Here is a 6407-nt window from a genome sequence, read left to right as displayed (position 1 = left end):
AGGGTCCAAACAATTCATGTTTATGGATGCGGGCATTGCAGCAAGACCCTCACCTTGACCCCCAGTTCTCTTTTGTCTTGTAACTTCTGTGTTACTATATTGATTGACTGTTGTAAGTTCAGGGAACTGCTTATAACAGAGTTTGCCGAGTTTGTGATGCCACTACATATATTTTTTGTGCCTATTTTAGAGTTGTCACCTCCTTGCAAACATATATATATCTATTATGAGCTTACATTTTAACGAAAATTATGGCTTTAAGTGACCATTCCTTCTGAGAACTCAACTAGGTGTTTTTTTTGTGTGTCTGTGTGTGTGCCCGGGAGTGTATATTGATAATGACCAACAACCAGAAACTACAGGTCCAAGGACTTCAGCTGGATGGTCATACTATAACCTTCACAGGAAACAGAAAACACTGCAACAGAGGACCAGAACTCATTAGTTGCCTCATTAAGTACATGTCCGTCCTTCTAGCTGGTCTGAATATAGACACTGTGCTACAGCTACAACCGTTGTTCATGTTTAGAAAGGGACACTGTGTCCTGTTGACAGAATTGGAATGAGCAAAGCCTGAGCTTTAGGACTCACTTTTTATTTGTCTCGCTGAATTATCCAGCACACAGAACATTTCACATGAGAAAGCAAAGCATGATGAATGGCTGTCAGAGGCAGAGTGACACTGTGGATTTATCAAACAGGACCTAACACTCATACATCAGACCAGCCGTCAGCACCACGGACTCGAGGCTTTTAGAGCCAAGCCATCTGTCAAAGACAAAGGGAGTTAAAATATGACATACTGTGGTTCTCAGGTAACGCTTAGGTCAGAGTCAATCCGACTGTTCTGCAAACAGATGTACAAGAACATATGCACATAGTGTAATAAGGCTGAAACATGTTACTACCAAAAACTTCCATGAATATGATCAGGTTTTCATGGGGCAAAAACAAAGTAATGAAAACGTGAATGAAGTCAAAGAGAAAGAACACACACCCACTCAAATGGATTATTGAAAGTTAATGTATTTTATTGACTCAAGTCACTAAGTGAAACACATTATCCACAAATATATCACAAAGACTGATGATTTTAAGCCTTTATGTCTGTTAGTTATGATGATTTTCCACTTAAAGCCAATGAAAATATTTCACATTCTTCGTCAATTAAGAAAACATTTAAATTCAGAAAAGTGGTGATATTAATGAAAAGCATGTCTGCTTAAACAATTTTTATTCTCAAAAGGTACTTAAATCTAATCTACCATGCGTTCCTCATTGGAACACATTCTAGTTAATTGAACATGAGGGTATTCAATTGCTTCCAAAATCATCTGATCAGTACATAGTCAACAATTATTAACTTACCAAGACATGGCCATTCATCTAAACAGAGGCAGAGCATTTATTAGAGAAACAGTTAAGAGAAGAACGTTGGTAACTCTAGAGGAGCTGCAGAGAACCACTGCTCAGGTCTTAGAGTTGGAGTGCACTCCAGAAATTGGATATTTTGGAAGAAATGGCAAGACGTATTGAAAGAAATTCAAAAGTTGTCTAATTTCAAGCTTAAAACAAGCCATGTGGATTTAGCCAGCAAAAAAGTGCAATGGTGACATGAGACCAAAAATCAAGCTTTAGAGAAAAGAAATGGAGAACACCAAGATTGTTTTGAAAGTAACAAGTGGAGGTGGTAAAATCAAGTTGTTGGAGTGGTTTTGTTATGCAGGGACAGGGAAAATTTGTGAAAGCTGATCAAATGTACTAAATATAATGCAATGCTGAAACAATATGTCAGCAAGAGAGTTAAGTATTGGTTCAGTTGGGCTGCATGTAAATCATTGGCACACGTTCTGTATTTGCAGCAAATGTTAAAACCCACATTTTTCCCTTTCACCTTACGCAACAATTCACTCATTGATGTATGACAAATACTTTGAATTTTGCCGTTATTACGTGACAAATGTGATGAACGGCAGACGGGTACAAATAGGCTCTTGGGGAACATTCAAAATTGCTCATTTTTGTGTCGCAGAAACTCGAGAGAGAAAAAAAAACTACATTAAATCTCCTCAACAACTAAAACTACAGAAGTGTTGCAGCTTCAGAGCCTCTCACTGCACGCTCTGAGGAACACAACATGACAGCCAGCAAGGCCACGAAATGACTTCATCAGCCCACATGTTTGTTGTGATTAAAGGAGCTCGCACACACTTGCCATATTTTTGCTTTTATTATTATTATTTTCTTCACAACTGGTGATTTGATTACATACATGACTGAATAAGCTGAGTGTTATCTCGTTTCTCATCTCCCTCGCTGTCTGTCCCATTCGCACATATTTCCGTGATCTCTTTGTTTTCTCTCACTGCAGCCTGCAGCTGTTTATACTCCTCCTCCACTGACAGCCATTTTACTTTGACAGATAGGTTGGCTTCTTTTGTTTGAATTCTTGCATTCACACCATCTTGTATTAGAAGAAGAAGAAAAAAATACCTTTGGGGATTAAAGTTAAATCCCTGCCTGAAAAGGACCGTGGAACTGTTATGATTTAATCCGCTGCAAGGAAGGAAAAATTACGTTTCTCACTGAATCTTCAAATATTTAACCCACCTGATTCTGTTCAAAAGAAGCCATCTGCTCAGAGGCAGATATCGGAGCTCACTCTGAGGTTTTAGAGACGAATCTTCCTGCTGGTTGTGAATTAATTTTAATTTTGCAAGGATCGTTGCGAGGCAGACTGAGATTTCATGGTAAAGTTCACAGAAAAAGGAGGTGCAAGTTTAGGGTAGACTCATTTATGTTAAAGTTCAATGACCACCATATACATTCAATTCAATTCTATCTTCTTGAATTTTTCACTTTATTCATTTCATGACTTCATCTAATTTTCACCTCTGCTTTTGCCCTGCAAAAACATATCGCTGCCATGTTTTACATGTTATCAAAAGTAAACCGCTGCCTTTATTATTCACGCTACTAATTAGTTTGAGAAGGAAGTAAATATTTATTAAATTATTTAAATTTAATCAACTGTATTAGTCATTAATGTAATGTTCCAAATTGGGTAAATCTTGAGAAAGTTTACTATTTTACTTTGTTAACAAATTCAAATTAAAGATTTTTGATTAAACTTAATAGAAACGGACTAACTAAGAAACTGTTTATGTAGAATTACTTAGTTTAGGCTTGATCAAACTAAATTAGCTCTTCCAAATGTTGGGCTTAAAAGAAATACAAAATTAAGAAGCAATTACTTACTTTAGTGACGTCAGGAGTTTATCACATGATTTGCTATGGTCATAGCGCTTTGTCGTTGTTTTCTGTCACTCCACAAGTGGTAAAGATGTTCAAAATGTTGGGTTTTTTGCTGCTAAGCTCTGAAACAGAGGCCTTTGTTGATATCGGTCCCTCTGTAGTAATATTTTTTCTACTCAGTATCCAAAATGCTGACAGTAAAATGATTTAAATCTAAAGATTCTCACAGTTAGCCTTCTGAGATCATTATTAGCCAACTCCATCACACAACGGGGCACAAGTCAAAACCTACTTCCTCTCGTCCTTCAAGTCTGGTTGAGTCTCATATAGAGACACAACACATGCTCAAAAACTCACTTTTTCATAATGCTACCTTTAGACTACGTCACCAGACGAGCTCATGTAAAAACAGCAACTGATTAGCGCTTTGTTAAAGACCTAATGTTGATGTGTTCTTTAGTACTGTAAGATATTGTTACATCTTGGCTATAAAATGTCATAAAATTTGTGGTTAAAGGCATTTGCTAGAGCAAGAATTTCAGTTTGTAAACATCTCTATCCAGTTTAGCTAGCTTAGCAACAGCGCTAAACTTAATGTCACATTTGCCGATATTCTGAGCTTCTTAGTTATCTTAGCCGTGATAATTGAGTAAAATGGTTTATATGTCACCTTATTAGAATCCATTCTGACATAAAGTTACTATTTCTTCCCTTTTTCTTTTTTTTAACCTTTATCACCAACTAATTGTCATGTTTTGCACTTCATTTTAGTATTGGAGGACATCAGAGAACCAAAAATATTTCATGTTTTAGTGAAGTACATTTTAAAATTTTATTGAAATGTAGCAAATTTTAGAAAGTATTATTTTCAAATCACTTATACTAGAGGTAAAGGTTGAATTCTAACTGTTCTGTGTGACTGAGTAAAAAAAGCCAAAAGTATTAAGAACAGCAACATGATACTGGGGCAAAATGTCAAAATGTTTACACGTTTGCGATTCTCAGCATCAATATACTTTACTACGATGACTAATTTCTTGTAAATCTATGTACTGCGGGATGGCACTGCTTAAATAATGAATTTCAATGGCTCTCTTTCAGTGGCTCTGGTTTGTTCTAGATTTATATCAACAACAGTTAAATTGTTATTTCTGTTCACTCGCTCTTGCTTTTTCTTTCCTGCAAAGAAATACCCAATTTCCCTTCTATCTAAGTTAAGACATAATAAAACTTATGGCTCCGTGTTGGCAGCAGAAATGTTCTATTTGCTGTTGGCACTTTTATATGTTTGAATTATCAGCCTATTACAGTTACAAACTTGCACGTAGGCCAGCCAGTATACCTACAGGCAGCTGAAAAGTGAAAATGTCAACATGCATTTACAATCCCTGCTGCTAACCCTATATACAATGCCAAGATTTGCTTCCAAGAAACCTTTAAATAAACAGGTATTGGGGGGCAAAAAAAATACAAAAAACAATTTGATGATTTAGACAACATGGGCAAAGCACCAGTGCTTTTCCTAATGGAATAAAAAGCAATTGACCTTGGTGATATACTGTATATTTGTGATAAAAATGACAGAAATGTTTAGAGGATGAGCATTTGCTAAGTGTTTACAGGAAAGTTGATGAGAATTTGCACACCCGCATGCCTGCATTTTGAGGAAGAATATTGTAATTCCAAACATGTCCTTTCCCGCAAGTTTCCGGGGAAAATAAGAGTCGAAATGTTGTGGCAGATTTAGTTCGACTCGTCAAAGAGCGAGCAGTCAAAAGCAATTTGTCTGTTTCCTTGCGCTCACATATTCTGTCAGACCTCTTCCTGTCTGCCTTTTCCTACAACCATCACTCCCAGCATGTGCCTGCTGAAATTGATGTGCTTTATTTCCTGTTTCTGCATCGCAATTATTGCTAAACCAAAACGCCAGAACGTGCAAACTGAATCTGTCAGGTTTATGTCTGGGATATTTGAAAAATGTAAATTTTTGGGGGGGAAAGGAAGGAGAGAGAGAGAAAAAAAAAACCCTTGCTCCAAAACAGGCCATTACTCTCCAATTTAAGAGTAAATTAAGCCGTAACTTGTAAATTTCTAAAAAAATAAAATAAAGTTCATTATAGGACTTTTAATCAAGTGAATAAACATAGTAAAGTAGCATAAATATCTAATTATTGTTGAATTAGAATTTTATACTCACATCAAACATAAAACGGTGCTCTCTGTGTTTCACATGGGAAGATTATTGGTGGCGGACAGCCTCCTACTTTTATCTTGGGTAGGAATAATAATCTTTTCTTTAAACAATTGCAGAAACACTGATGTGTTTTTAAAATTGTGGTTATATTACCAAATAGAATGCACTTTGAAACCATCCGTTTTTGCATCTCGAAACAACAAACCTGGCTCTCTACTAAAAGAAGATACCAAGAGAGTTATCTACTGCTGGTAAGATTTAACTGCTCAGTACATTTGAACATTATTTCACTTTGGAAATCCAGATGATTCCATTTCAGAGAATAATGAAAGAAGTAATAATTTATTCTAAGTTTTCATTTAGCTAATTTTTTTTTATTGAAATTGTCTTATTGTCTGTGTTTATCATAGTTTACAAATAATGATTGTCTGTACCTGCTTGCCAATTCGAAAGGTCGAGGAGAAGTCTGTCCAGAGGTCAACGGAAAGGAGGCACCGAACATCCTGGACATGTTCTCGGTCCATTGCAGGATCTAAACAACAACCAGTTCAAATCACAGTTTAGAATCTCAAGTCATCCCAACATGTTTATCTTTGGACATATAGCAAATCTGATTCTGAACACAAGAAAAATCATAATAGTACACACACCACAGTCTGAGTGAATGCAAAATATGCAAATATCAGGCAGTCAGACAAAACAGTTGAAAATGACAAAAACTTAATATGTACCTGAATCTATCCAGGTGGTGAAGATGAACCATGTTATGTATTTTTTTAAATTAATGTTTTTATATTTTCATATTTGGTTCTCTATTCTCTTTAAATTCAAGTGTGGTTAAGGATAAAAGAGCTGAAACTAATTCAAAGTTATATTTTAAGCTGCCAAAAACATTTTAAGCGACCAGATGAAGCAGCCAGCTGCCACCGCCGAGTTCCATACAGTAAAGAGCAGAATA

The sequence above is a fragment of the Xiphophorus hellerii genome, chromosome 17 (assembly GCF_003331165.1).
Source record: "Xiphophorus hellerii strain 12219 chromosome 17, Xiphophorus_hellerii-4.1, whole genome shotgun sequence".
Lineage (NCBI taxonomy): Eukaryota > Metazoa > Chordata > Actinopteri > Cyprinodontiformes > Poeciliidae > Xiphophorus > Xiphophorus hellerii.
The sequence above is the reverse complement of the archived record's forward strand: the minus strand, read 5'-3'. Positions refer to the sequence as shown.